This window comes from Homalodisca vitripennis, chromosome 1, assembly GCF_021130785.1.
Source record: "Homalodisca vitripennis isolate AUS2020 chromosome 1, UT_GWSS_2.1, whole genome shotgun sequence".
Classification (NCBI taxonomy): Eukaryota; Metazoa; Arthropoda; class Insecta; order Hemiptera; family Cicadellidae; genus Homalodisca; species Homalodisca vitripennis.
The window spans coordinates 93,654,887-93,670,740 of record NC_060207.1 but is presented as its reverse complement, the minus strand read 5'-3'; positions in this window follow the sequence as shown (position 1 = coordinate 93,670,740).

The following is a 15,854-nucleotide window of genomic DNA, read 5'->3' as shown; positions in this document are numbered from 1 at the left end:
TATATTTACTGTTTTTAATTTAGGGGTAGTTTTAAGGGTAGAGAAGCTTAAGAATATGATAATCATTTTCGAGAGTGTGGAAATAATATTAAAATCCTTTTCATTTTATCAAAAAAATTTGTTTAACAAATTTTTTATCAAGGGGTAGTTTTCAAGAGTTGAAAGGGGGTTTTAAAATTTGATAATTGTTATAGAGAGTATAAAATATTACTTACTCTATACTTACATCTTTATATGTCATACCAAAGTATTTTTTTGTGATTTTTTTTCAATTTAGGGGTTGTTTGCAAGGGTTTTAAGATTTTCAAGGGGTTGAAAATGATTTTAATATGAGGTAGTTGTGTTAGAAACACTTTACAAATTTCCACCACTTACTATTAAACATGTTTTTCTAGCGATAAAATGGCTCAATGTCATTTTTTCCATTAAGGGGTTGTTTACACACCTTAAAAATAAATAGGCGGACTTCAGATCATTTTCACTTTTGAAGTTAAGGGTAAGATGAGCTTAATTCCAAAATTTCATGCAAATCAGTTCACAGTAAAAAAAATTCGGAGGTAAGACCGTATTTTTCGCTTCAATGACTGCACTAATGATAGTAATATCACATTTGTACAAATACGATGCTGTGATAAAATTTAGATTCAATAAACTTGCTGTTACAGCTATAATAATATTCTGGGCATAAAATATCTCTGCCAAATCCAAATAAAAGATTAAAATTAAAATTAAATTAAAAGAATGTAAGAAGTGATATTATTTCCTTTGCTCTATATAAACATTATGGGATAGTTGATAATAACTTGTAAATGAGAAGTATATATTTAATCTTTCCCCAAAAGGCTGAACCATCTATATTGTTATTTTGCTAAAGCAAAGTTGATGATGTTTGTATGACATTTAAAATGTGAATTAAGGTAAGGTGGGGTAACTGGACCACGATTTTACATTGGACTAGTACATATTTGAACCATTTTACCTAAATATTAGTCAAAATAAAAATAAAGAACTAGAGCATAGGTGATGGAAATGAAGCTCCAACTTATACTGTTTGCACACATGAAATCTCATTTCGATTATTATAACTGACATAAAATATAAATATTTATTTCCTTTTTTACGTTTGGTGGTGGGCCCAGTTACCCCTTGAGTCTGGGCAACTGGACCACTTGACTATAAATATCATTTGTGCTTGTATAATTTGCTGTGTGGTATCTGGGCCTGATCCAATATCTTTATATTGTATAAAATATCACTGACATATGTTAAAATTGATTGAATTTCAAAATAGAAACAATGCAAGGCACCCACGTTGTGATCGGGATTAGGTTCCACATTAAAATAAACAAGAGCCATATATAAAAACACTTTTAATTAATTGTAACAAATTACACAAATTAAAAACTTAAATCTTTAGAACTCTTTTACCTAAAAAAATACAGTATTAATTGACTTAAAATAATAATGTTTGCCTTACAAAACGCATAAAAAACTAAACTATGCAAATACAAAGTATGAGTTTTTTGCCCAGGACACATCCATATGGTTAAAATAGATTACTAGTAGGCATCCCAACAAAATTTTGCAATTCTTTGATATTATAAAATCCTCGTTTCGAATGAGTTTTGGTTCTTCTATTGCACCTATTACATCATTCCAATCATATTTCCTCGATGTCCGCCTTATCTGGCCCATTTCCAGGACTTCAGGGATTTTTTCATTGCCGTTAATTTCTACATGTTATCCGAAAGGCTTACAATTTTTCCAGGGAAAAAAACTCGCCTTCATACTGTAAAAATGACATATTCTCCAATGTTCTTTTTTGATTTTCTTCAAATGAGAAGAAATGGTCTAAGGGCTGATCACTGGTGCAAAGCATTTGAAATTGGACTTCGTCTTCAACATTCTTTTCGTTTTCTTCTACTTTATCTATTAAATCCATATCATCACTGCTGTCTGTCTCAAAATCTAAATTTCTTTTTTTTCTTATTTATAAAAATATCCAAATTTTTTTCCGTTTGGTTGCCACTTTAGGTATTTTAAACTTTATTTGTTATTCCAAGAGTTTTCCTTTTCACTTTTTCTTTTTTATCATTCTCTTTATCTTCTTTCTCTTTCTCTTCTATTTCTTTCTTTATTAAATACTCATTCGTTGTTATGATTTCACAATTTTTTACAATTCTTTTACGCTTTTTCTCAGTAATTTTTTCTGGTCTTTTCTCTTTTTTTAACCATATCCAACAGCAACTCTTCAAAGGATTTACGCCCGGATGTTGTGCGAATACAACCTACTTCTGCTTGCACCATGGCTGAGCTAGCTTTCTGGCTGGTTTATGCTTGTACCAGACAAGGTGGTTTGTTGCATTACAGCTGATTCCACAAGTTTACTAGCTTTCAGCTCTACTTCAACAGAAGCAGGGGCAAGTATCGGGTTCCATTGCTACTGAGGTGGCGCTGGTCTCCAGCAGCATTGTGTCTGAAAGAGGACAAGCATACTGTTGGTGCTGCAGCTGAATGCATAACTTCAGTGGTAGAAGTAAGGCATGTGTCTGGTTGCGTTTTGGCTGAGGAGGTACTAGTCTTCGGCTGTTCTGTGATTAAAACAGAGGAGGCTTCTGCTTCTAACAGAATGGCTTGGGGGAAAGCACTGATCTCTGAACCTGATGAGGCTTTTACTTGTATAAATTGGCTTGAAGTTGGAAGATTTTTCTTATATCTAACCAAGTCATCTTTTTTAAATAATGTCTCAGGAATCATCAACCTGTTAGGACCTCCTTTACTTTCATCATAGATTCCTGTGGCTTGAAACCCACTTACTATGTTTTGTTCAGGCATTTCATGTGAAAAGATTAGTAATGAGTTCAACAAAAATCTGTTTCGGAGATTTTCTTTCGAGGATTTTCTCTCTGCCACTTAGTCAGAACTTGTCCCAGTTACTTTTTAGACTTTTAAAAAACGCCTACATCTAAAGGCTGTAGTACATGGGTAGTGTGAGGAGGTAACTTCATTATGGTTACATTGTTTTTTTGGGCTAGCCTAATCAAGTCTGTAGACACATGAGTGGTGTGGCCATCATATATCAATAATATTGGTCTTTCTTCAGTTATGTTGGGTAGGAAAACATCACGAAAACCAGTTAAAAAATAGGGTGGTTTCCATCCAACCTCGTGATGTGGTGGATATTGCCGTTTGGGTCGGCAAAATTTGTCAGAAATCCAATTTTCCATTACATATTTTTGCCTTTGAAAACGCAAAGAAGAGGGATCGTTTTGCCATCGGCAGAAACAACACATTAATACTGAAGTATTTTCTCGCCCACTTTGAACTAGTTTTTTGCGTTTACTTTTTGTACCTATTGCTCCAACCACCTTTGTTCTACTCGGGTCATGACAAAAGACGTCTCGTCACAATTAAATATTTGTGCTGGTTTCCCCTCTAGTTTAAGATTCTCAACAACTTGTTCTAAAACATCAAAAAAGTTATATATTATTACCCAAGGGTTTTGTTTGATCGCATCTTACATGCTCAATACTCTGTGGTTTCCTAATGGACAGTCCATGCCTTGCCTTAAATGATAAAAAACCAGTCAGTGCCAGGCGTTGGTCTTTAAAACCTACTTTCAATGTTGTTTCTGTCTTATGTATACCTGAACCATGTCTAATACTTCTTCTTTAGACAAACCAAATTCCGTTTTTATCCATTATTTTTAAACAGTCTGCTATTTCCTTTTTCTTCTTGAGGACTTAAATATGATTGTACTCCACCACCACCCTTACCTTCTCTCGAAAGTCATACCAGTTCCACATGTCCCTCTAATGCGGTGTTTCAATGTAGAAACGCGGGATTTTATAAAACATAGCTGCACCCCGCGTTGTCTTGATCCCATTTTTGATGTCTTCGAGAGCCTTATTGAGATCCTCCGTGGAGTACGCGGTTCCTGCTCCCTTTTGAGTCTTTCTTATATATGTTCTCACCATACTGTAATTCTGGAAAAAATAATACCATCGTTAGATAAAAATAGAAAATTATAAATAATCACAGTATAAGGAAGACTGAGATAAATTTCCAATTAGCTTACAAAATATGTAAAAAGCATCAATAAAGGGACGATAACAGTGTAAATTACTAATTTATCATCTAAGAAGCATTTTTAAGAAAGTATGCATATATGCATATTTAGAAGAAATTTAATTTAAATCTGCAATTGAAACTACAGATACACTGGGGCAACTGGGTCCTGTGGGGCATCTGGGCCCACTACATGGTCCAGTTTACCCCCTACATGTGGTCCAGTTACCCCATGAAACAGCCAGTTCCTGGGGTAAATGGGCCACCTATCCTAACCTCAAACCTTACTGAACACATGTGCTAAATTAAATGAAAAGTATGTCGTTTACATATGGTTTAGTAGTTCTACAGCAATAAACATAGTAAAAACACTTACCTTAGTCATTCAAAAAATCACTGAAATAATCATGACGCCGTGTTGTTTTAAGAAAAAACAGGTTAACTTTTTCAATCTTCTTCTATCCTTTTAAAAATAGTACAGGAAGGTTATGATTGTTGTTTAAGACAGTAAACAGATGTTCGCAGTGCTTCCAACAGCTAAAAACCAAAATACTCGTATATTATAACAAAGAGATGGTTATGGCCCAGTTACCCCCTGGGTCCTGTTACCCCAACCTACCCTAATACACATTCTGCACGGTTGTTTGTATTAATAAGCACTTAATACAAACCCAAGACTGAATAAAATTTCAAGACTGTAGATGACAACAAATTATTTAGTAATAAGAGAAAGTCTAGATATAAAACAAGCAGGTCACCTTAATAACAATTTAAAATCCAATCTAGATTAAATCATAAAAATAAATTTGTTTCAAATTCCTCCATTATTAAAAAAATGTAGAATACTAATGTACATATATGACAACTTGCTAAGAGAATTTAAACTGTTGCAGTTAACTAAGTGAATAAAGTAATCTACCAAATTATATACATTCAATTAACTATAAAGTATATGACTATTATGTAGAGAGTGCAGAATGAAGCTATGGCTTTGGAAAAATTATTTAAGAAATTCTGGCCATGTTGTGATGAATGAACTTATCTTAAAAATATCTAACTTGAATTGATTACGTACTAAATGTTATATAAACATGAAATTAATATGTGATTGTTAAGTGAATAATTTATGAAGCCAGCTGATGATAAACATATTTATTTGGAAAGGAAGCACATGTATTAATACATGTATTAATAATGTGATATTAAATTTGATCTATTTCTACGGGAAAACAAACAGGTATGAGCAACTGCTGGGCAAGTTCTAACAAGCACACAGGTTGTGCCTTTCTACTGATGTTGTGGGTAGATAGGCCTACTACACAGATAACAAACAATACAGGCGTATCAATGTTTTACAAATCAGGTGTGGCAATACAGATGCAATAAATCCAATATTCTGTCACGTACGTTCCAGTTCCACTGAGTAATGCTAGGAGGACATACTTAGTTTCTAGTTGTTTGACTTGTTACTAGATAGCGCAACAATACCGTCAATATACAGTTACATTAGTTATACTACAACTAATATTGTAATTTAACGAGACATATCATTGCAAGCCTAGGCCTTGGCAAATAAACTGTTGTATTGCACTTAGGTCTGAGATAGTTCGTTTAAACTTCATTTGAATATAAAATATTAGTTCTTTGCTATAACATGATTGTAAAAATTATTACTTACCTTTACATTATTAATAAATAATAAAGCCAAACTGCCGGCTTACAGGATGTCTTCTACTTTAGTAGGCTATCATTGCTGTACATCACATCATGTACATGTATTTATATGGCTTGTTACTGTAATTAGTCAAAGGATGACTGTCTTATTAAAATTCTCCAAAGTATTATTTTAGAAAGCCTCTTTGATGAGATGCTGAAACCGTTGTCAGTTGCTTCATGCTTATCAGCTTATTATACCTTCTAAAAGTAATCAATGAGTCATACATAGTGGATTACTTGTTTTTAAAACACTGCTGTCTTAGTACGTTTAGTAATATTGTATCAATTCCATTGAGGGGAGAGAATTATGTAAAAACCCCACCCCAAATAGTGGTTCTAACTTTGTTCGTAAAAAAAAAACAAAAAGGTGGGACACGGGTCTCTTACTTGCCAGGCGAGCATGTTACTACACTACAGAGCTCTTACTTTTTAAGATTCAATTATTTTGTATTTGACCGTTTCTATCACATATATGTTGTAATAAGTAAACAAATAGGAAGGGAAAATACCTATCAAATGACTTTTAACATTTATTAAATTTGTATAAGTGGCAATAGCCTGTTGCCCTTACACAGTGTGTAACATACTCGTTTGGCAAGTGAGACCCGGGTTCGAGTCCCGGCGAAGCAAGTACTTTTTGTGATTCAATGTGTGTTTTTTTTTTTTTTTATTACATCAATTAAATCATGCTATTGCCACTTATACAAATTATAAGTATATATATATATATATATATATATATATATATATATATATATATATATATATAAAATAAGGTGTCACGAGGTTGGTTGCATAATTGACTACGTTAACTTCTTATTACAAAAAAAAATACCCTTCCCAAATTCCAAAGGCAAAACTCCTACTATCTAAAAGTATAATAACGTGAAATAAATCTCTGTTGTGTTGAAAACTTACCGAGTGTGATGATAATATGAAGAATTAAGAATCAGCATAGTATAAGAATACTGAAATGAAAAAAAATAACCTAAACTAAATATACCACTCTTTATTATTTCTCGTTACTAACACTGTACAGGAAATTACAGAAGCCACTATGCTCAAATGAACCTAAAATCGATTTGGACGGATACATTTTCAGTCAGCCTGTCGGCCATGGTGGTGTGTCTCGAGTTACACTTGTTTTGGGCAGTTCTTATCTCTATGGGTTGATTCTAGATCTTATTGTTTTATTTTACCTTTAACACCATTTTCTTCATGTGCAGCCTACTCGGTGTGAACGTAATTATGAGGGTCCTCACGCTAGATGATCCATTTCAATCCAATGCTCACATTTCAGACGACCTTGACCAACGACTTCTGTCAGTTTCCTTGTCTCAAACTGCGCGTGGTTTCCTGTACTGCAGGCGATCCACCGGTCGGTCAATCCAGCTGTTGCTAACTAGCGGAAGCACCTGTTGTCCGCCTGTCACTGATACTTTTTAAGATATTAGTTAGCAATTTGAAGCTGGAGGTGCCGTTTATGGTGTAGTAAATACAGATGTTTCTAAACCCAGACAAAATTCATCGGAGGTGCATTATGGAGATCAAAACAAGACTTTTCTTTCTGTAAACTTTACTCCACATCGTTTAAGAGCTACAGGTGTCCAAAGTCATCCTTCAACTATCCTTTTATCCTCTATCAGCACTCCGTCGGGAAAGATCTTCTTCCAACGTCAAGCTCAGTTGACTGAATTGCAACTTGTCATAAAAACACAAAACGCCAAATCTTTTGCTGTTATCTCATTACACAATTGTTGTTGTACAATTCGATTTATGCATTTTATACAGTGGTATTTTTACTCTTGAAACAGTAAAAATATAATTACATATTTTTACGACCAAAATAAAATTATATTGAAATTTTGTAAGATTCCACCTTACTTTTTTCTTTTTATTAAAAGAGATTTTTAACAATATCGATCATTAGGCATGTACATAATAATTGTATACAAAATGTTTGGGAACACGGAATAATCTTTGGAGTTCCTATCAAAAGGTTTAACATACGACAAATTCAGTATTTTAATATTTTAATCTAAAAACAAAAGTGCTATCGAAACTGAAAATCATCGTTTCCGAAACATCAAGATTAATATTTAGAATGGAATTTGGAAGTTGCTAGATAAATCTTTCAGTTGACAAATTTTTTGTTTCAATTGGACCATTGTTATCTTTAGTTAGTAACTTTGAAGTCACCACATAAATCTTAAATCAACTGATATCCTACCTCGGAAAACGGCAGCCATAACTCTTCTTAGTTTTGATCGTAGAGTAAGCCAGCCCAGATAGTCACAAGGAATGTCGCCGAGTCGTCACCCAATCTGCGAAGGTCCCGCTATCCCCAATCCATTTCTATCACTGTTATAGAGTATTATAGACAGAGGCGTCCATGAATTTAATTTTAAGTACAGGAGGGGGAATAATAGTAGTACTTACTGCATAGTTATTACTTTATATTATAGTATTAAGTGTTATTTGTTGTTACTGCCAAAAAAGTAAACGAAGTAGCAAATTGACAACTAAAAATAAATATTTATTTACGAAATTCAAAACAGTTAATCTTAAAAATATAAACATTTAAATTTGGGGACAGGTTTAGACCCTATCCTCCTTCCATTTACGATTTCATGTTACATTACAGGGAGCGTTCGACGTATTAGAAGCATACAGATCGAGGATTTAACCTGCGCGCGTGGCCTTGAGTGATGATAGGCGGGAGGGGTGGCAGGGTAGCGTTATGCTCTACGTCCTGAAAATATTTCCTGACTCATCGACGACAGTCCACTTTCTCTGAATCGTACGGACGCAATAAACTCATCTCACTCGATAAAAATCAGTCAGTTTTGTGACGGTGCTGAGTGTGGTGGTTGCTGAAGCTTTGTTTTTACTGATGAGTTATAGTCAAAATTCGAAGATAGAATAATTCCCAAAATCGTGAGTAATGTTTATAAATTTATGAAGGAAGAGACAGACCATCAAACCGTAAATATTCAGTTATCGAAGGCTCCTCAAAGAACTGCTCTAGTAACTGGTGTATCAGAGCGAGCTGTAAATCAAATAAACGGCGATATTAAAAATTGAAGGTTAGTAAATCAGTGCAAGGCAAGTTTTACTACTACACAAAAAATCCGACGACGTAAAACAGTTACTTATTTAGATGACTCGATAAGTGTCTAGTGAGTAGACTATAGTACAGTTTCATATTGTAATACATCGAATATCGACTGCAAAACTATTGAGGGAGGCGCTAAGAGAAAGAATAAACGTTCAGGGCTGTGAGAAAAGTTTGAGGTAGATATTAAAGAACCTGGGGTTTATTTGGCGATATACAGCAAACAAGAGGAAATTGTTAATTGAAAAACCAGAAATCCGAAAAAAAGGATTACATATTACAGAGCATTACAACACTATAGGGAGCAAGGACGCCCAATAAATTATTTATATGAGTATTATGTACCATCTTCTCACGTATCTAACCGAACTTGGTCTGATGGCTCAAATAGAGGGTCAGTCGATCAGATTTACGAGGGCGAGAGACTGATAATTATTTATGCGGGTGGAGAGAAAGAGTTCGCGCCTAATGCTTTTACCTGTTGGAAATAAGCGACCAAAGTGGGGACTACCACGACAACTTGAATGGGCAGAATATTTGTGAATTGGATGAAGGTAAAAGTTTTGCCGAATTTAGAACAAAATTTACTACGAATCGTTGATAACGCGCCCTACCACAAGGAAAAAAATGATAAGGCTCCTACTTCAAAAAGTATGAAGCAAGAAAGATATGAATGGGTGGCTTTCAAAAAACGGAATGCCATTCAGCAACGATATGTTTTACTTGAACTGTACAAACTTGTGCAGCTATATAAACCAAGACATTCCCGTAAAGTCTTGAATGAAACTGTTCAACAGGAGGGTCATGATATCTTACGACTTCCACCCTACCACCAAGACCTCAATCCCATTAAGTTAATTTGTATCGAAGTAAAAGGTTATATAGCTAAAAGGAATACATCATATATATGTCTCAAGCTAAAGCTCTCTGAGAAGACAAGTACCAAGTATGGGCGCAGAAGAGTGGTCAGTAAACTGCATGCACGTGAAGAAAATCGAAAAGGACTTTGCAGCCGCAGAACCCCAGATTTACAATATTATAGAATCCTTTATTGTATCAGTTGGAGATGATTCGGATACAGACAGCAGTGACAATGGACCAGAAGAGGAGGACCATCTTTGTGGGATTAAAGAACTGTAATGAAAAACAATCATTGTACGATACATTTGTAGGCCTATTATAAAATTATATTTATTCCCGTATTTTAATTAATGAAATATTGTTGAATTAACTAAAAATTAAATAATTATAGAAATACAAATAATAGCAATAATAGGACATATACTTGTTTTTTTGTTAAATTTTTATAGTCTCATTGAAGGAGGAGCTCTTCTTATTGGAAAAAACTATTTTCTATTATTTTATAAAAGAAAACTCACAATTATCCAATATTTTTTCTATTTTCACACGAGGCCTTTCGACATCAAAGATGCCGTCGTCAGGTGTGAATCAACAGTTTAAAACAATTATAACTTTATTTTTTATTTCAATTGCTGAAGTCTGTTGAGCTCAGTAGACGTGATGGTCGACATTTCATTGAAGGAGGAGCTCTTCTTATTGGAAAAAACAGCTTTTTGTTGACCATTGTTTTTCAAAATAACTTATTTGTCAATACTAATAAGCTAACCGAAATCATGAGTTTAAACTGATGTTAAAAAGATTATTGCGCCTTCATCTCAGCGGCTAGCACGTAAACGCAACCCGCCACACAGATAGCGTTTATTTGTTGAAAGGGTAGTATTTGGATTCCGTGCGCGCAGCTAAATTCCTCCATCTGTACATTACAAGGAGTGTTCGATGTGTTGGGAGCGTTCACTTTTTATAGTGCGAGAGGAATACGGTAATCCCAATTATTGGCTAGGCCGCATGGAAGGAATTGTTAGTTTGCAATTAAATTTTAATTATAATATTTAAAAGAATAACGGGATACTGAAAATGTAAGTAGACTATACCCTCGAAGTTAAAGTTACAATTAAAGTTAAAGAAACTAAACGTTAAAAATACTATATAAAAATATTTTATTGTTATACCCTGCATTATTTCCCTCCTATTTCATCTATTTATGCAGTAACGACTGTATTGTTGCAGGTTTAAAATGTGTAAATTATACACTAATGTTTATTATACAAACTACTGCCAAAAATACTTTTGAATATTTCAGGATGATGTTTACCTCCTTGACATAACCCAGTTTGTTTCAGTAATTTCATTCAATCCAGAAGTTGCAGGAATATATTTAATTTATTTTCCATATAAACAAGAGAAATGTTAATTGATTCTAATAGTTAATAATGTAATTGTAATTACATAGCTAATTCGTTTATAATTGTAAAATTTGCTATCAAATAGCTAATTACTTATTTAATAATAAAATAATTAAGCTCAGATCCATTATTTCAATAGTAGCATGTTTTATAACAAATAAGTTATATTTATTAAAAATGTGTAATATCCTGTGCGAAACTGCGTAGAAAAGCAGTTGTTGATTAGCGTAGAATTGTTCTTGAATAAAAAGGTGAACTGCCATGTCCTTTTATCTATTTTAAATTTAAGTATTTTTGCAGTAAAATGTTACGAAAACATGAACGTGTTTGGCATACTTGCGAGATGTGGCATTTAACAAGAGTTAGTTATTTTATGTTTGTCTAAAGTACTTTAATTTAGTAATTTATTACTAGAACGTTGTACGGGAATTCTATCCTAAAGCCCATAAAAACTGTTGCACATTTATATTGGTTTGTAAACTTATTATATAGAATATATTTAGTACTTATTATATAGAAGTATGTATGTATACGAAGTATCTTATCACTTCTGTTGGGTCTGATAGTAAGAACATCACTACATCTCGCGGCGGAATATACCTTCTTAGGTAATTATATTGAATCAATAACTAACAGTATTTACTTAAGAGTAGGTTGTGTCTGTCCTATTGTTAGATATGTAAGCTCCTAACACGGAGTTCGGGAAGTGTACACAAAAATCTCCCTGATGTACGCTCCCAACAAGTATTACTAGGTACGTCCTTGGTCGTTGAGACACTTTCTATAACATATCTGCAATAACTAGGCCGTCCCGGTATTTATGCTCGGCCGCAGTTTTGTGCTGAAGCAGACAGCGTCCTCGGTCGTTATCGCTAGGCTGTCGCTACTGTCGCCGAGGTGACGAGAGCGGAAGACAAGAACTGAAGTGGGATCAAACGCTCTGAGCCGCGCCTAGATTGACGGTGAGAAAAAGATAATTGTCTATTTATATGCTAAAGGTCCATAATGTCATCACCATGAGAGCTCTGACTCAGAGGAATCGACTTTCATATACTGTTCTCGTATTTACGCAATAATCGTATTACAGTATTTAGGTTATGTCAGTCAATGTGCTTAATTTCCGTGACAATTAAATTTGGCCGTATTGTTAATACATTTCAACATAAACTTTCATAAGTTTTTAAGGGATTATTTGGTCTCTTGATGAAAGTCGAGAAACAGAAGAAAAATTATTGTGAATGGTTCTAAAATAATTCTATTACTTTATATTACAACTTAAATGCTTTGTACGTTTCCGAGCTATCAGCGAGCTTGATATTATATTAGCTTTGAAAGTATTTTGAGGTGTTACCATATACATAAGTTATCAAATACGGTACTGTATACAAATTTATCCAACTGTAAACATCAATTTTATTTCCTGACTGAATTAGTTTTCAATTTCATACCCTAATGAATATAAGGATAGGAATGTTTTACAGTAGCGTACTTTGTACATAATTTTAACTTGAGACACTTAAATTAAATATGACTTGATAAAATACATTTATTTTAATGAAGTAGAACTTTCAAAATATCAGGTTTTTGTATAAAATATTAATTAAGGACATTATACATTTTCAATACATATTGTAGAAGCATGTTGTTAACATCGGTGACATTTCATATAAAAATTATAAATAAACTCCAACTAAGTTATAAATTAGTTTATTCATTCTATTAAAATATGTACAATAGTTATAACACCAAATATAGATATAACACAATTCATAAATAATATAATTCATAATTACACAATTATATATATATATATATATATATATATATATATATATATATATATATATAAATGTATTGATATGTTAAAATTTTAGTATAACTAAATAAGTATAGCTAAACATTTATAGGAATGATATTGACCAAAATTCTAGTGACATGGCCAGATTCAAATATATAAGAATCAAGTTGAGAATTAATAGGATTCACCATTTAAATTTTAAAATCCCTTTTATAGCCAACGTGATGTAAATACATTCATATCCTTGTCTTCAGCCGATTTTCGTGTGCTTGATTTTCAATTACTATTTTAAACTTACTAAATTCATCGTGCAATGAAAAATATTTCTTTATGTTCCCTATATTCAGGGATGCTATCTTAAAAGAGCTGGAGTAAAATATTTAACAAAATACAAAAAAATAACCTAAATGAAAACAGATTTCACCACCGATTGACTGACTCATTAACTCAGCCTAGGTACATTTAATTCCAACTATCGCCAAAATGTTTTGATTGAATTGATCTTAAATTATAAAGCAAAATTTGTTCACTCATACAATTTTCGAAGACAGAAATAACAACCATACTTTCAAGATAAGAATCTACATACCCTAAAAATGACAACCTCAGAAGATGTAAACAAATTCATAAAAGAAAAGTTGTCAAAAATATTTTGAAATTTCTTATTTTTGATCCATAGTGTATAAAAACAGTAGGCCTACCAGATCAAAGGTTTATAAAACATAAACTAGTTGCAACTGATGAATGGTTATTTAAGTATTTATTTATGAATCTGTGGTATTTACTGAAAAACCATAATTAATACCAATGTACTGATTTGGATGATTATCGATAAAAAATTAATTTAAATATCCAATTTCCTCAGTTGAAGAACAAAAATTAAGCGTGAAAAATATTCTAGCTTAACATTGGTTGTTCTCATGGGATACAATCAAAATGGCCACAATTACAGGTGACTCAAACAGTATTAGGTAGCGGTTCTTCAACCGAGATGTCACTAGGTTGATTCCCTTGGATGTCAATAAAGATTTGCAAGTAGATTTGGAGTTTGACCTAATCATTGAAAATGCCATTAGCGTAGAATGATCTCCATGGATTTTTCCTAGCAACTATTTTTCACCTCTTTCGTCGGTGGAAATCGTTTAAGAATAAGTTTAAAGAGCCGGTAAGTGGCCTACTTCTGAAAGAGGCCAACATTTTGAAGGTTGTGACTTAGTAATTCAAATGACCGATTGACCAAGAGCCTGCGACTGGACAATGGTTGAAGTGACCTATTACAATTTGCTCTGAAAGGATACTACACCAATTACACCACTCGTGTTTTACTTTCAACGCACCACTTTGGTCATTATTTATAAGAGATATTTTTGGTCTCAGGAAGTAAGGGTTTTTGGGCACTTGAATGGGTTTACCACGAGAGGCATTGTTTGTAAAGTATCTCGTTCTCAAAAATGTGTCGAGGCTAAACCATCGTATTGTAGTCGTAAAAGTCGATTGTTGTGGAATTACCTGAACGAATAGCTCTTTAGTTTGAATCTCAAGTGATTAGGAAGATCATTAATACAATCACAGCGACGGTAACTTTATTAGACGAAAATGTAACTTCCCACAAATTTCGGGGCTTTGCGTTCCCTCATTATGGACGTGCAATCGACATTCGGTTCAATGAACCTTTATCTAGTTTCTTAAAAGTTTTGTAGCCATGACGCTTCATGACAGCTTTTACGAAGAAAATAAATTGGGAAGTATTTTTATATTCCACAAGGAATTGTTAATATATGGAGTAGTATGTGGGGGTATCCTGTAATCAGACCAGCAGAAATATTCACCCTCTTCATACATGCGGTTTGGAAGTATGTACATGGAAGGTGACTGGAGTGACGAATTTTTATAACAAATATAATATAATATTTAAATTAATGTAATTCACTTCAATTATATTTGAAAAATGTCATTTCCTTAAATTATAAATTATTTTAAAATATGTAATTTTTGAAGTAATTACTCATGACTAGTATAGACACTGTAATAATCACATTCTGATCTTTATACATTTTCTTTGGGACTAATTACAAAGTTGCCCGAAGTTCTTACTTTATAAGTCTATCATCCCTCAAGGAGCGATCATAAACAGTTTTTAATTTTGTTATGTCTTCAGGGAAGTAATCTAAAGGGGAAATTACTCTGAATAAAAAAAAACCAACAAAAAAGATCGCTTCATATCAACAATTTGTTATTGAAATATCGATTAGAACAACCAATATTGATTCGCACTATATCCTTTTTAGTTATTCTTCTATCCTCGTTCCATCCTATTCCTCGTATATTTCATTCTCGGTATTTTCTCTATATGAAATGAACAATATGAGAAATAAATATCTCTTCAGGAACAGTTGGAATGATATCTTCACCTTTCATCGTGGCTATACCAAAATATCAAACTGGAGGTTATATTAATATAAATATTAATTTTGAACATTTGTACAACACTGATAGTATGACGAATCGGTTAATACGAGTATATGTTAAATAGTTATCGTATATAGTTAGCTCTAAATCAAGGACGTGCCTTGGTTGCAATACAAATGTATTCACTTCTGTTGGTTCTGCTATTTTATGTACCTTAAACTTTTTGACGGAAATTATTTGTAAATATTACAAGTTAATAAAAAAGGTGGAAATAACAGTTGCAAATTACTTAAGAATTCTAAAGCTTTGTTCAGTTTGCTCTAAAATGCGTGAGAAGTAACAATTTACTCTCGAAACTTTAACCGGCCGTTATTTTAAACCTCAAGACATGTAAACCTTATACGTACGTATTGAAGTTATTAACGTTATTTTATGATACCTGAAAACATGTTACTAGTGTATATTTCTTCTCTCGCAAATCGCA